General features: G+C 45.3%; 1 protein-coding gene across 1 annotated transcript in view; it reads left to right on the top strand.

Annotated features, from left to right (window-relative positions):
• The first annotated feature begins 424 nt into the window (after nt 1-424).
• Nucleotides 425-15,869, top strand: part of sema6bb (sema domain, transmembrane domain (TM), and cytoplasmic domain, (semaphorin) 6Bb) — a 94,854-nt gene continuing 79,409 nt past the window's right edge. The window contains exon 1 of the mRNA XM_029429621.1: nt 425-1,078. The gene's annotated coding sequence lies outside the window, so the exon portion shown is untranslated. The remainder of the gene's footprint in view (nt 1,079-15,869) is intronic.

The following is a 15,869-nucleotide window of genomic DNA, read 5'->3' on the forward strand; positions in this document are numbered from 1 at the left end:
GTGATGACGAATTTCACTTCTCATATTGCAAAGCATGACATGTAGTCGTCAGACAACAAACAAGTTTATGCAGCAATGAGTGACTTAACTGATTTATTTTTGGGAGTTTTATTAGGGATTTGACGGCGCAAAATTAAACCCAATTAGCCAATAATCAATTCCATTCCAGTCGCTGCATTATTCTGCTTCAGGTTTTGGCACTAACATGCTTTAGGAGTATCTTGTGGATGACAGCAGGGAGCAGTGCTGGAGATGCTGTAGCTCAAACAACCGCTAGAAGACAAACGCCGTGGTCCTCCCACCTCCCCAAAGCTCCTGAGTGCAGCCCAAGGAACAGGAACTATTTTTAATAGCCCGATGAATGGGACTATGCCTTGCGCTGCACCCTGAGCCTGACTCTGTGTGAAGTGGGGCGAATAAGCGGACAGAGGGACAGTATTTTCTTTCAGTGAGACCCGAGGTGGAAAATACGCAGCAATGACAGAGCAGCAGTCGTGCGCAGCGGCAAAATAGACCAACTATTTGTGGGGACGGGAGATTGATAACACCACTGGGCGAGCAACGAGAGCGGCAGATGTAATTTCCAAACGGTCCAGCTGGTTTGGTGCCAGTGGTGTGTTGGATGGGTTATTATTGCGTTCTCCCTTTTCATCATCCACTGCTTCCAGCGTTTCCAGATTACTTGGGGATCTCGGACGGCTGTCTGTGAGGGAGTATTGGTGCAGAGACTAACGGGGAATGCCATGTGTCGTTGCGCGACATAGACGCTCTTTGTGGGCTGTTTTGCACCGGGGACAGGTGGTGCCGTGTGTGTGTGTATGTTGAAATTAGCAGGGGGCACGGACACACAACCCCTGAGACAGTTGTCTTAGGGATGTCAGGCCGGCGTACGGGATCAGCTTTTGCCAGAGACAGGTGCGACAGGGAGGAGTAGTTTACAAAGCCCTACACAGGATCTGGTAACGCACTAACAAGCCTCCTCTCGCCTCTGATCACTCGGATTTTTTTGTATCCAGCGGGACTGACAATCGACTCATACTGCCGTTTCTCGGCGGCACCTTTCCACAGATAAACAGAGGTAAGTGACCCGAGCTGTCCGGTGTGAGGTCCGTGGTGATGGTGCGCTCTGGGGGCACAGGCTCTGTCGCGCCTTGATGCTTTTTGGGTAAATTGTATTGCCTCTGATTAGACGATTAGTTCTGGGAATTGGTTAAAGCGAACAATAGCTCACACACTATCGAGCAGATCTGTGATCTTTTGCATCTTGGCTTTACAGTAGGTTTCATTGTGTAATTCTCAATTTCATACTGCGTAGCTTGCAGCCACGCACAGAACAAGCAGCTCTCAGCTGTCCGGAGCCTGAAGAGGCGCTTCACCATCCATCTATTGATTGGATATCGACACGTCTCCCATTGTGTGATTGAAAATGGCTGACAGTTATGTATGTGTATAGACCAAGATCATTTGTTACTGTACATTAAGGTAACAGCTTTAGTACTGTCACGATACCTCAGTGTCACTCACCCACCTTAATTAAAGCGGTTTTCCTCGAGGAGGTGTTAATTTCAGAAATGTGTGACTTTCCTTGTTGTGTCAGGAGGGATTATGCCTTTTTGAAATGAGCATTGATTTAAAGGGTAACTAGAAAAGCTCATTTTCAAATCCAGTGAGTTACAGAACTGTGGAAGCAGAGACTGCATCTTCACTATGTGGCTGGTCAAAATGTGCCTCTCTCCTCGTGTCTTTCTCACTGTTGTGTGTGTTGTGTGATTGTATGTTATCTGCTAGTGGTTGTGTATGTTCTACTGTCCTACCCGCTGGGCCCCTGGTGTCCAATGCTCCTGCCTTCAGGCTCTACCATCCCTCCCTCCCTCCCTCACTCCCTCTGCAGTAGTTGCTATCTCTACAGTACATTAAGCTAGTTGGCTGGATAGTGTCAGAATCACATTTTTGCTTTTTGTGCGAGGATCACTAACTCTCAATAGCTGGCTCCAAGTCTCCTAAAGTTTCTCCATTTGGGAGCTGCATGTTTTTGTTGTGGCCCCTGTTTCAAATTCAAATTTCCTTTCAGCTGCCTTTTGTCCGACGCTGAGGTTTGTGGAGTGGACAGAGAGACAGAGAAGTAAGTGAAGTCCCCAAGGGTCAGAGCATTCCTATAATGAGCCCTAGGGTGTGTGTGTGTGTGTGTGTGTGTGTGTGAGTGAGAGAGGAGAGAAGAGCAGGAGGAGAAGGACACATCTAAAGAAAGTGAGACAGTGCTCCTTGTCCAGTGCAAAGGTAGACACAGCCAAGGGAACAGCAGCACCTCTACTAACCTTTCTGTCGCTTTGACTGTGTCAATCAGCTGCGGAGGACAAGAGCCTCTTTAATTCCCCTTCCTCCGGGCTGTCACCCGCTCTGACAGCCCAGAGGAAGGGGTGCTGCCACAGGTTACGCATATATCCGTCCTCCCTGCTGCTCAGATGCTACACCAGGGGGAGATGTACTGCACCACTCTGTTTCAGACCTTCAGAAACAACAGAGATACATTAGGCGGTGAAAGGGAAGAAGTTAAAATGAAACATGAAAGGAGATATAATCATAAACTAGATATTGTCTAATTATCTAAGCGTTGCAGCTTCTTTGGCATGACAGGGAAACAGTGGTGCCCTCTTCTCTCATGTGCTGACATCCTCTTGTAGGCCCATCACGCCACCAGTAATTACAAGAGAAGCGCTATCAGAGGGAATGAATTAATAGACAACAAAGGGAAATACCTGTCTGATACGATCTCTGATCTTCTTATTGCACCGGATCCAGTCTTCATTTGTTCAAGGACAAAACACTTTGCAAGAGTTGAGAATACAATAATTTGCCTGGTGCTTCAAGTCAAGTTTAAGAACGCTTTGAGGGAAAATGTACCCAGAAATAAAACTTGCTCTCATCCTCCCAAGATCTGGGAACCAAAATGATCAAGAGTCAGACCGAGGATCTGCTGCACTGACACATTCTGCACTTTTGATTGTACGGTAACCAGTAGAGAAGTATTAGCATTTAGTCAAGATTGACTGAATGTGTCATTAAGGTTACTTTATTTTTGAAGATATTGAAGTGTTTTATAATAGTCTTCTTCAAAAGAGTTAGATTTCTTCCTGCAGATAGGGGAGAAAGGATAAATGTTTTCTTAGTCTTATATAAATAACCAGACTGTAGGAAGTTATTCCTGCCAAAAGAAATGACTCAGTGGGGGGCAAGATTGCACAGGCAGACATAAGGAAGGCAATCGAAGGAACGGTGTACCTGATGTTAGAGCTGATGTCCTGAACACTAAAAGTGATTAGTGGAGAAACCCCAAAAGAAAAAAGAAAAAGCAATAGTTGCAAGTAAAGGAATAGGAGCAGGATTTTTGTGTCAATGGAGAACTCAGATAACAAGGCTAAATGTGTGCCTAGCAAACCAGGCAGGGAGTTTGTACCGTTCCAAGGTCCCAGTGCTGATGTCAGTGTTTGGCCCCAGTGCTTCTCCTCGCAGCTTAACAAACTGCTCACTGGAGCGTGGCTAATCCTTGGCTAGCTGTGCCCAGTGATTTATTATAAAGTTAGTTAATTTGGGGAGATCTGCAACATCCCACCGTACACACATGGAATTGACAGATACCCGCTGTCTTTACTGCGGAGTCCGGATCGCCAATTAGTTTGAAGAATTGTTTGTTTGTGTCGGTCATTAAGGACAGAGAGAGCGACAGAGTGACATGTTGCCTATGTCTGTCAGCGAGACACATAAGGCACATTGTACATCACATTGTGTCTGTTTGCCTTCCTGTCTTAGATGGACTTTGTGTGTGTGTGTGTGTGTGCATGTGTGTGAGTCAGTCCGTCTGTGCCATATACAAGTGTGATTCAGCACTGTCCAGCCTGGGTTGAATGGACGCCCTGTTTGTGCCTGCTTTCTGACGCCAACAGCCGCTCTGCACCCCTCTCCTCTGAGCAAGTGTTGCGCCCTATGTGCTAAAAAAAACAGGTGTCTTTACACAATGACTTAATCCCTCTCCCCCCCCCCCCCCCCCCCCACTCACTGCACCCTGCCGGGGGTTGCATCACCTGTGAGCCCTGGACAGCTCCAGCGTATAAATACAAAATGAGTAGATTAGAAGTTTTCAGATTAGGATCACATATGCTTCGTCAAAATTGTGCTTTTGTTCTACATTCACGGAGTCTGATGCCAGAACATTTGTAGAAACCTGGATTCAACATTAAAGCTCAGATGAAGTGGGTGAGAGTGGGAATGTCACCTGTGGTTCTCTCAGCAGCAAAACCTTCTTCAACCGCTCTTTTGATCAGAGTTTTGGCCCGCTATCCTGTACCTACACTTAAAGGGGCACCCCATTGATTTTGCACATGGTCATTTTATCCATCATGAGGAGTATTACTCATCCTGCGAAAGTAGTTGGATAATGTCTTCTGTGACTCTGCAGGGAGGTGTCTGACATTTGAAAAATCAACCCTGATGATGTCCTCTGGGTTATCTCTGATGTAACACACATCCTGCGTTACAAACTGAAGGTGTGGGGTGTCAAGCTGCATTGTGTTGGTCTCTGCTGCTTTGATTTTGATCATTCTTAATCTGTCTCTTGTGTGTCCTCCAACTTTATAAAAGTGCATCTCAAAACTGCACGAGTAGCCTTCGAAGTCCACTTTACAGTTAGTGTTTTCGTGCACTGCTTTACTTGAGACTTAAGTTAAAGGCTCAGTTCACCCATATTTACAAAAAAAGACCCAACATACTTTCCCACTTACTGTTTCGAGTGGTGAAACATGGAGCCATGCAGATAGTTTTGGTTTTAGAAGTCAGTCTGGATTTTCTATCTCCATCTGAATACAATGGAGATGAGCTGACTTTCATTTTTGGTACCCATAGAAGAAATAATTACATAAAATGTTCAAAAGTACTATGTATTTTGAGAAACAGTACTCTTTTGTTGGTAGAAAGAGTTTCCAATGAAAACAGCACATGCCTCTAGAGTTAAATGAGAAACTATGATTTCTTGCAATTTAGGTGAAAAGACCCTTTAATGTCCCTTTGGCTGACGTTTCTTCTTGGAAAAAATGAGTCATAACGGCAAACATTTGATTCTAATTACATTTCAATATTGCACCAAACGCATGAACACCTGTGTTTCCTTTCGTCTCTCCTGAGCTTGTCCAGTCCGTCTTGTATTTCTCTGGGTTTTGGCCAAACCTACGCAGATGTATAAGAAAAGTCCTCCGTGGGACCAGAGCTCAATACTATTGAGCTGCAGAGTCTGGGGGCTTGTGTCTGACCCGGCACCTCAGCCTCCTTTTCTTTTTCTCTCATTCTTTCTTTAGCATTCCCGCCTGCTTATTTCCCTTCGCACATTCTGCCTCCGGACTGCTGCTTCACTCATTACCTCCCTTCTCCTGTTCCCCCCCCCCCCCTCCTCATGTCCTTCACTTTCCTCTCTTCCGCTTTCTTCCCCCCTCCCTCTCTCCATCTCCTGATGTCAAGGCCTCTCAGGCAGTGTGGTCTCTGTCTGCAGGCTGTCAGGGCAGGGACACTGCCCACTGGGACCCTGAATGGGACAAATTGACCGTAACAATGTTCCCACTTAGCATGTGGAGTTGGGAGAAAGAGAAGGTGAAAATGAGGGCCTGATGACTGAGGGGCAGGCCAGCCACACGGAGGGAAAGGGGAGGGGGGGGGGACGGGGATCAGAACAGCTCTATGAAATGTTTGAATTTAAGACTTACATTAAATCACACACCTCGTCTTCTTAAATCCTCTCTTCACACACCTCTCGCTCTCTCTTGTGCACTCAGACATGCACATACAGCTTCTCTTGTTGTTATTTGCCCAAGGCTAGTGCTGGGGTTGCCATAGCAGCAGGATAAACATGTTTCCCTGTGACCCTGCAAGCTCTCAACACACACACACACACACACACACACACACACACACACACACACACACACACACACACACACACACCTCATTCCCAAGGTCCAGATGCCTTCCAGGGGGGGTTCTTCATGCCTGGCAGTTTGATCTGCACCAAGGTGCTACCGCTGCCTCACAAAGGGTCAAGGATCATCCAGCCGCCTATTAAAATGCAATAAGGGCAATAGCCCAACGGGACCACCTCCGCCATTTAATCACACACCGCTGCTCCCCCATCAGCTGCTCTTTCCCTTTTATCTTTTAATCACTTGTTTTTCCAGTCCTGTCTTTCTTTCACTCTCATTTCTTCGTCTGCTTCATGGCTTTTATAGATCCAGTGCAATGCCAAGGCATCCAGAATAGATGAGAGAGTTCAAAGAATAAATCCCAATATAGTCAGTGATAAGCTCTTTTTCCTATTTCTTTAAAAACTTCTCTCTCTTTTGGTTGCTCTCGTTGGCAGCCACAGGCTAGTCTCTCCTCGGAGTTTGTAAAGTCTATGATTTCAATATTTTTTGTCTATGCCCTTTAACTGTGACAGAATGTCTTGGAGAAGTTGGAGCGCTATCATGTTGTGCGAGCCTGAGGTGGCACAGTATGACAGGAACAAAGAATGCAGCTTCTATCACCAAAGGCCAAGTGGCTGTTGAATAAAGATGCTTCCCGTTGGTAAAACTGGCATTCCATGTAGGCTTATTGTACATCCACAGGGAGAGTGTGCTTGTTCATGTGTGTCTCTTCTATATCTGAATAAGGTAGACACTGAGGATTCTTTCATTCTCTACAGCAGTGAGAAAGAGACATTTCCATTAGTATAGACTCAATCCTGCTGGCAGTGGACCATGAGTGATACCGTGGGAGACGGGATGAAAAGACGGGTTGACATGTCGGAGGCAGACACCAACTTTTACTTCCTGGACACGGATAAACTGTGGCTGCGTTCCAAATCGCATAATTTGTCTTTTTACTTTCAGTATGTGCTGCAGCTTCCCTCACATACTGTTGCATGCAGCATGCATACTATCGGGTGATACTACTTTGTCATAACATTGCGCCTTGAACTTTGACCCTGTTGCTCATATATCTGCTGCGCCAAGGATTGCGGGAGCGAATAAACAGAAAAACATGTTGGCTTGCATACTGCAGTAGGACATCCTGGTATTTTTGGCGTACTGTATTGGATATACTATGTATTGGGACATATAAATCTTTTTTTCTGGCATACTAAATAATATGGTAGTATGGGTATTGGAGCGCACCCTGTTTGTGTGTGAGCTGAATGTTTTTCACGGGCTGTTTGCTTGTCATTAAGCCACATTCACACAGCTTTCCTCCCCCCCCCTCATCTCTCTCACACACACACACACACCGTCATGTCTCTGTCGCTCACACTTTTATGACCGGTGACAGCAAAGCGGGCAGTTTGTTAACAAGGGAAGAGGCTAATGAGGGGCCATGGTTAGGAAGGGAGAGGACAGGCCGGTCCTATATACCACCCAGACTTGCATATTCCCAGACATACACACACACACACACACACACACACACACACACACACACACACACACACACACACACACACACACACACACAGCCCAGAGCATGGAGCAGCATATTCAGCAGCACTCGTACAGCAATCATATTATTTTCATCCTCTGACATGATAAAAATAGGAACACTTATTTCTATTATGGTATTCACAGACACACTTTGTACAGCTCCTTCGGTTTTATTTCCCATGTCATGTTGCTACGATCCCAAGCAGATAACTAATAAGACTTGGTTTAACTGCTGTATGGTGAGAAACATTGAGTGGAGAGGATGCTGGTCACACACATCCTGAATCATTTCCAGTATCAACGCTGCGTGAATCTGAAGAAACCATGCCCTCTGGGCCTGACTGGTATTATCCTGCTGCTGTTTTATAGCTGATTCATTTCTTAGGGGAACTTCCAGCCCAAATGGCTCTATCCTGTAGTTTTATGGTCGCAGAGAAGCTGCAAAAATAAAATGAGAATGTTCTCTTTGGCTTTGTCTGTTGACAGAATTGTTTACGGCTGCAGCTGCAAGTTTCAGCTATTGTTGCTTGGGTTTTAAGTTTGTGACTGTACTCTTTGGAAATTTATTTTTTTAAATGTCTGCACATTTTGCTGCCAAGCAACCACTTGTTTTGTGCTTTGAGGTAATTAACAGCTTAATGCGTTCAGTGACCTGGGGGAGTCAGTCGTGCTGAAAAAAACTGAAAGAAAACTCTGGCTCGCTGGCACTGGGTGCGGAGCAGTTGGCGAAGTGGAGGGACAGAGCAGAGACTGTGACCTGCTGCTGCCTCTCTTCACTCTGTGAGGGTGAAGTGAAGAGAGAACTAGGGAGAAGGAGCAGCGACATGTTGACGACTGATGGGTGAAGCTGAACTGTAAAGTGATGGGGAAAAGTAGAGAGGCACAGAGCTGAAAGAAGGCCACAAGCAGAGAGCTGGAACATAGTGGAAGAGTCTTGTTCAGCCTCTGCTGCTGTTGGAAAGTAGGTCCTTAGACGTACTCGCCTAAATTAATGGCTCAGAAGCACCAATTAATGTACAGCCTCGCTGTGAGTCTGTGCTGTGTCGAATCAAAGAAGTCTTGCTGTGCAGTACGTCTGCTCATCTCCTAAGCGTGTGTGCATGCACTCACATTCACACTCACACCCACCATACACACACACACACACACACACACACACACACACACACATACACACACACACGGGGGATTTTAGCCAAGAAACTGGAGCCAATGAGAGATGTGATGAAAGTGTCGCGTGGAGTTAAAAGCTGAATGTCAAGGTTAAAGAACAAAAGTATGGTGATTTGGGCTTTGTGAATAAGTGGTGGAGGGATGAAGGGAAGGTGACGTTTGATGATAGGATGACAAGATGACGAGATGAAATAAGGAGTGGGGGAGGAAGAGTGTGTTCTCCGAGGGTGGGAATCACAGAATCAGACCCAGGACCCATCTGGAGGCAACAGGTCTGGTGACAGGAGGCGGATTTCCAATCCAAGTATCCCTGCCGCGGGTGAGAGCCAGGACGGGAGCCAAGGTCTCCCCTCGTCCAAGACCCCTGGAGTCTCAGCCAATCCACCAGCAGTCTGTACCCTGGTACTAACCACTTCAATATGACAGATAGGCATGTTTGTTATGGCAGGGTGTGGATTATAATTGTACAAATTGAAAGTGGATGGCTGATATTAGCGCTGCTGTCAGAGATGAGTGGATTCTGTGAGGATGGTAGACGGTCTGTATGCTGAGGAGTTATGTGGAAATGATAGAAAGGATTTAAGCTCCTTCACATTAAATCTGTTAATGCAGTACATTATGTCCCGGCCTGAATTCATTAACATTAATTTCACTTGATACAAGCAGCGGTAACAATAGCAGCCACAAACCAATAAGCCACAAAAGCAAAAATAATTGATATCCTACACACATAACAGCTACTTCTAAAGCCTGCGTGCTGTTACAATAGAGCTGTTGATTGGCAAGTCCTCTGTGCTGGGGTTTTCTGTGGTTGCTGTGCATATAGAATACCATAGCTAGCGTGCTCACAGTAGCTAGTGGGTCATTCGTATTTGCATGTAAATGTTTTTCACCCCTTGGCTTGACTGGTGGGGCAATCAGAATGGCTCTCTGTCTGCATCGCTAAGAGGGAGGCTGCAATGACTGACTGTGACATTCAGAGCTCAGGCCAGGCTTCACCCTTTGCTTTCATTCACTTGTTCGCTCACACGTTCGTTTCTGTGGGAAGGAGAAGGCAAAAGACAGGAAAGGGTGGTTTTTCTTGTGTTGATGTGATATCCCGTTAGTAGCTCCTTTAGTGTGTATTCACAGTCCCATTGTCAACGGATTGATCTGCTCTAAACATGAGAATCAGACCATGTCATCCCACGTCCTCCTACCTCATCACCCAGCCTCGGGAGCCTCAGCTTGGCCTCCTCCGTCGTCCCATGGCGCCACCGAGACACTTGCGAGACTTTTCTTGCTCGGACCAGTGTGACACACACAGATGCCGACACACACACACACACACTTCCCACATGCCGATGATGGATACATGTGCAAAATGCGTATCAGCACGATGGAGGAGTGTTTGTGCTTGACTCATGTAGCACAACCCTGGATTTGGCAGTCTGTCAGGCTTTTATGAGCCTCTGTCATCAAATGAAACATGGTCCTTAAGGTCTCTGAGCTTCACGAGCTTGGTTTCTGTTTGCTGAGCGAGGCAGGCAGAGGGAACGTTGGCGGACACAGACACTCAGGAGGGATTCAATGTTTTGAATGAATAAGTTCAGGCAAGAAAATGGCCGAATTAGGGAGTGAGGGAATGAGAACATAAAGAATCAGAATACTCACATCCTTCACTGTTGGAATGTGTGTTTGTGCCACGAACATGTCCATTTAACTGACGTTATTTTAAACATGTCTGTTTAGGCAACCACAATGCTCCACTGTTGAATAAATCTGCTCCATTTGGTGCTCCCATTCGCCGTATTCTTCAACACTGGTGTAGGCGGCGCATCCTGCGTCTCTGTCTGAGGATGCGATTGTGTCTCTGCCAAAAGTTGTGTGTGTATACGCAGTCCAAATAAACACAACAACTATTTTAAAGTTTCCCATTTCCAGTTTATGCTGGTGTGCGTTTGATGTGACAACACTTCAAACATTTCTCTAATCCTCCTCCTTGACATTTGAGCGCTCGGTTGTTTTATCCCAATTATAGGATGTTACTGTACGGTTAGTCTGCTGCTAAACGGAAACATTGGTTTGTTGCTATCATTATGGTCTTTGCTATAGTTGTGTATTGGCAACTCTTGTAAATAGAGCATGAGAAGCTTTGGCACCTCATGGCCTTAAAATGTCTGCGTACTGGCCTTTTAATTATGCAAAAATGTTAAATGTTGGTTCTCGTTCTCGTTCTTTCCGGGCTCACAGTCAACCGAATTTGTCTCCTCGTCAGAAACACCTTTTTCAACATGTGACTCTTGAGGCGACAGCTCCTTTTGACCCTGTCCTCACCTGGCGACATCATCGCCGCGCTGCCTTGACATCAACACGTCGCTCACATTTTATCCGCTTTGGCTGCGCTAACCTTTTCAACAATTATCCTCTTGCTCCTTAGAAATAGCCTCGCTTGTTCTGTCTGTTTCATTTCAAAACCAGCCACGCTCTCTGCAGCAGCAACCGTACAGGGAAACTTGATCCCAGAGTCTAAGCTGAAGTAATAAACAAGACAGAAAATGCCTGAGAGCCAGCTCTTGCAGGCCTGAGATATGTCATGTACCAGGAAACATTAAGGGTGCTGTCACAAGGGGAAAGCATTGACTGGCTTTTTTTTCCTTGCATGAATGTCGGAGAAGAATAGCAATGAAAGCCATCTTGTTGCTGTAATAACAAGTAAACAGACCCCTTCAACCAAAATAACCTGCAAAATAAACATGCAGCCAAGTGAATAAGCTTCCAGGTGGGCATCCTGCCTTCCCAGCATGCTGTTTACTCGTTAAGGAGCTTTTTGTTCTGCCCCCCACTACATTTTAACGTGATTGATGAGTCAGTGAGTGTGTTTTTAATTGTGCTACCTTGAGGAGGCGAGCTGAGGACTAAGTTACACTGATGTGCCAAATGTTAAAGATGGCACTTATTCTTGAGTGAGGATTTTTGTTTTTGTTTTTCTGCCTTCCCTGTTGGACAGTGCCACTCCTCTCTGGTTGTCTTTTATTTATTTATTCTTTATCTCAGTTTTTGTTTGGCTCGGGCCGCTTCACCTGGCATAGAAATCCTCTCTGCTGTCATCAGCACCATTAACGGCCACAACAAAGTAGCTTTGAAGCTCTGCAGGGCTTAGGCCGTAATAGGAGGACAGCTCCAGGCTCACAGTGTAATGGAGGGAAAGCTCAGGGGCTCCACTGTTTGCTCCTTCGTTCAGATTTCTGCCCTTTCATCTTTCATAAGATACGGCTCTAAAGACATCTGGACCAAATACGCTGTCTGTTTCTTCTACCTGTCTTACCGCCTCACATCTCTAAAGGTGAAGGTGACATTAAAGGTGAAGTCGACAAATGCAGCAACATGGATCTTATCTGTACAGGATAAATGATGCTAAAGTGGTGAACGCACGGCAGTAGAAATCACCCCTCTCTGAAGATGTTTTCAAGACAGAAGTAACAACTGCTGGAAGCTCAGCTTCTAATGCTGTCTCTTCTGTTAATTGGATGCATTGTGTTCATTTCCTTTGCCGCTTTTAAAATCTTAATCAGATGGTTAATTTACAGTCTTGCAACAGCTGGCTCAGAACATCTTCATCTCCGTCCTCTGTTCGTGTCTCCATGGTTTCTTTGATTTGTTTAGTTGTCAAGTGGGCAGTGTGTGTGTGTGTGTGTGTGTGCACCTGCCTGAAGGTACTGTAGGTAGGTTAATAAAACAGTGTCTTCTGCCCGGTCTGGCATTAATTCAATGACTCCAGTGGAAATGTGATGGGGATTACTTGTGTGGCAGTCAGTCCACAGAAGAAAAGACCAAGCCGCTGCGAGGAGCCTTCATTAATGTAATAACACTCCTCGGTTACACAGTTAGCATGCTTCATTATGTGACACGTGCACACACACACATGTGGACTCGCTGGACCCTCCACGGCCACCTCGCTTCTTATTTATATTTATGGCACTTTCACAAAAAGCAAAGAGGGGAAGCTGATTATGCTCCCCGCAGTCACTTTCAGCTCAGCATTTCCTTGCCATTGTCAAGTCGGTTCTCTGGTGCTGATAAGGAATAATTGCAAGTGTGGCAGTTGACTTGCTTCTTCCTTGAGAGTTGCCATCCAGGCTGAAGCAGGCTTTGAAACTCTTTTTGTTCCTGTGAAAAGTCTACATCAATATCTTTGTCTGAAGGTGATGAGATTTCGTTTGCATCTGATAATACCTTTTCACTCCTGAAATTAGTTTCTCTCTCTTGAGGCTAACGTGCAGAAGCAAAATTACAAATGAGCGAGGATTACAAATGTAAAAGTGTGAAACAGAACAGATAGGGGAATGAGTGGAACGTGTGTGTGTGTGTGTGTGTGTGTGTGTGTGTGTGTGGGTGTGGGTGCGCGTGTGTGTGTGTGTGTGTGTGTGTGTGTAAGTGTAAGAGGCCTCTCTGCTAGCAATCAAGGACTCTTGCTGGGATACTCACCTGATTGAAATGAATAGATTCCTGGATAGTGGATACAGGAGGAGGGGAGTAGGGTATGTGGAGTGGCAGCTGGAGGACTCATCATTCATCACACACACACACACACACACACACACACACACACACACACACACACACACACACACACACACACACACACACACACACACACACACACAAAGGCTGGCTCAGGGGCTCATTACTGCACCTTAGCACCACTGGCTACACCAGGCAGCGAGCCAACCTAAAAACAGAAGCTAAGAGGTGAAGCTCACCATGGGCCACCCTGCTGGGTGGAGGGGTAAAGCTGAGCCTCCGGCAAGTTTTAGGTATTGCTCATTAGTATCCATGCACAAGCTAATGAAGAGCCTGGAGAGAGAGAGGGGGGGGGGAGAGAGAGAGAGAGAGAGAGAGAGAGAGAGAGAGAGAGAGAGAGAGATAAAGAGAGAGAGAGAGAGAGAGAGACAGAGAGATAAAGAGAGAGACAGAGAGAGAGAGAGAGAGAGAGAGAGAGAGAGAGAGAGGCACCAATCGAATTGAATAAAGAAACAAAACTACATAAACATGCACACAAGCTTCAGCACGTGCGCTTGCCTGCACACAGCCGAGCGTAAAAGCAGATCAGCTAACAACCGCCGATGTTTTCACAGAGGAGCTGATATTTAGTTAGACTTAAGGCTTAGGAGTGTCTGTGTAAGTGGATGTAGCGATACGTCTTAAAGCAGAACACTGAGCCAGCGCTGTATTTTGGTGAACTAGTTCTCCTTCATCTGAGCACCGGGGGACACAGACACACAGGGGAGACTAGTTATAGAAATAGGCTGAGTTTTTGTTCATAAACACAACTCCTGTCTTATAGGAAAGTATTCTATATGTCTCTGTGTGTGTCTGTAGGTGTTTACCGGAGCACTTTTTCAACCCCCTACGACAGCCTGCATCAGCATAATTATCAAGAGAGGACTATTGATTTTGTCGAAGCGGTTTCAGGGGCAAAATATTGTTATTTAGTCTGTGTATACGTCAGGACATTTTGTTATTGTTGTCAGGCGAATCAGTAGCCTTGCTCAGGAGAGCTCAGAGCGGGGTTGCTTATTTTTTAAGGCTCAGCGAGTCTACTGCCAAGGCAGCTAGTTTCTCTTCCAAGGCCTCCTGAGAGTCAACCCCGAGGACCTGGACTAATTCTTCTGCATCACATTACCATTCTCATTAATGTGACTGATTATGCACTTAGAATGAGCGAGCCACAGTCGTGAGCCAACCAGCCAAAGTGTTTACTCGCACATAAGTGTGAAAAATCAGAATGCCCACTCGTGTTGAGTCATTTGTGTCTTACATCATTCTGACGGCTGCGCACAGACCTTTGACATCTCATTCTGTCAGAAATGGATTTCCATGTTATTTAGAATGTGATTTAATATGTGAGGTTGTGTGTGTGTGCCGGTGTGTTGTGTCAGTGTGTGATTATGAAAGAGGCATTTTCAGACACACTTAATTTACCTTTTTTTTGGCTTACAGTTGAAATACGAAGGACGTCATGTAACAAAATGTACCTGCCATTCAACAGTACCCTGCATACAGTGATTTAAAAAAAGGTTTTAATGGCAGGAAATATATTTTTGTTAACAAGCGAGCAAGTAGATCCAGTTTGGTCCAAGGTTTTTGTAAGAAAAGCAGCGGTTGTTTTAATAGTATAGCATGTCTCTTCTTCTGTTTATTGCGAGAGAGAGAGAGAGAGAGAGAGAGAGAGAGAGAGAGAGAGAGAGAGAGAGAGAGAGAGAGAGAGAGAGAGAGAGAGAGAGATCTTAACAATGCACAAAATAACTCTGACAAAGAAGAGAAAATATATGTAAACTAGAAAATGACTGTCTTGGTCTTCTCAGTGCACTTAGTGGTGCCCCTGAATGTGTGAAAAAAAGTAATAACGCTTAATGTATGAGCCATTTTTGTGATAATTAGATGTTGTGCAGAAACTGTTTAAATGCAGACAGACTTCAGAGGATAGGAAAACACAAACCCCCCAGAGCCATCACACTGTCCCGACTGCAGCCATTAACTAGAACACAACATAAATACTCTGTTATTTTAGAAAAGTGTGCTTTCCTTAGCTCCCCTCAGAATAGCAGAATAGAAATAGTTCTGTTGCTGTGTTTTGGTGTATTTCTAATCAGTATGCTCCCTAATATAGACCACCCCGACCTCCCACCATTAGATGTACTGCAGGCTCAATATAGAACAGAGATCCCATCCCATCCCATCTGCTTAATTCAGATCATGTCAATCGTTATTTATTATGCAGTGACACTTTTAGGAGCAAGAGTCAAGTTTACAATTTAAAAACAGGAACCTCCAGGCCCAGAAAAATTACATTACATTAAAGGAAAAGCAAATAAATTAACCAAGTGCATTAAAATATAATAATACTAGCAACGCTTTTTATCATGCCCTAAATTAGATTGCTGAAACTACGGATACAACCCCGGAGTATTATGAATCAGAGCTGTTATTGCAGGAGAAGGAAGCAAATGGCCCAGGATCCCCCTCTAATGTAATGGTGTGTGAAACGCAGACTGGCGCTTTAACTCAGAAATAATAAAGTCTTTGCTTTCGATGGATGAAGCCTTTTGGGGCGAGAGAGCGATATTATCAGATCTGCCTTGACCAACATAAGGGTATAATAGTATCTGTACACATTAGAAACAATCTCATGGGGAACCAATAGAAACTCAGAGAGTATAG

Source organism: Cottoperca gobio, chromosome 4 (genome assembly GCF_900634415.1).
Source record: "Cottoperca gobio chromosome 4, fCotGob3.1, whole genome shotgun sequence".
NCBI classification, from domain to species: domain Eukaryota; kingdom Metazoa; phylum Chordata; class Actinopteri; order Perciformes; family Bovichtidae; genus Cottoperca; species Cottoperca gobio.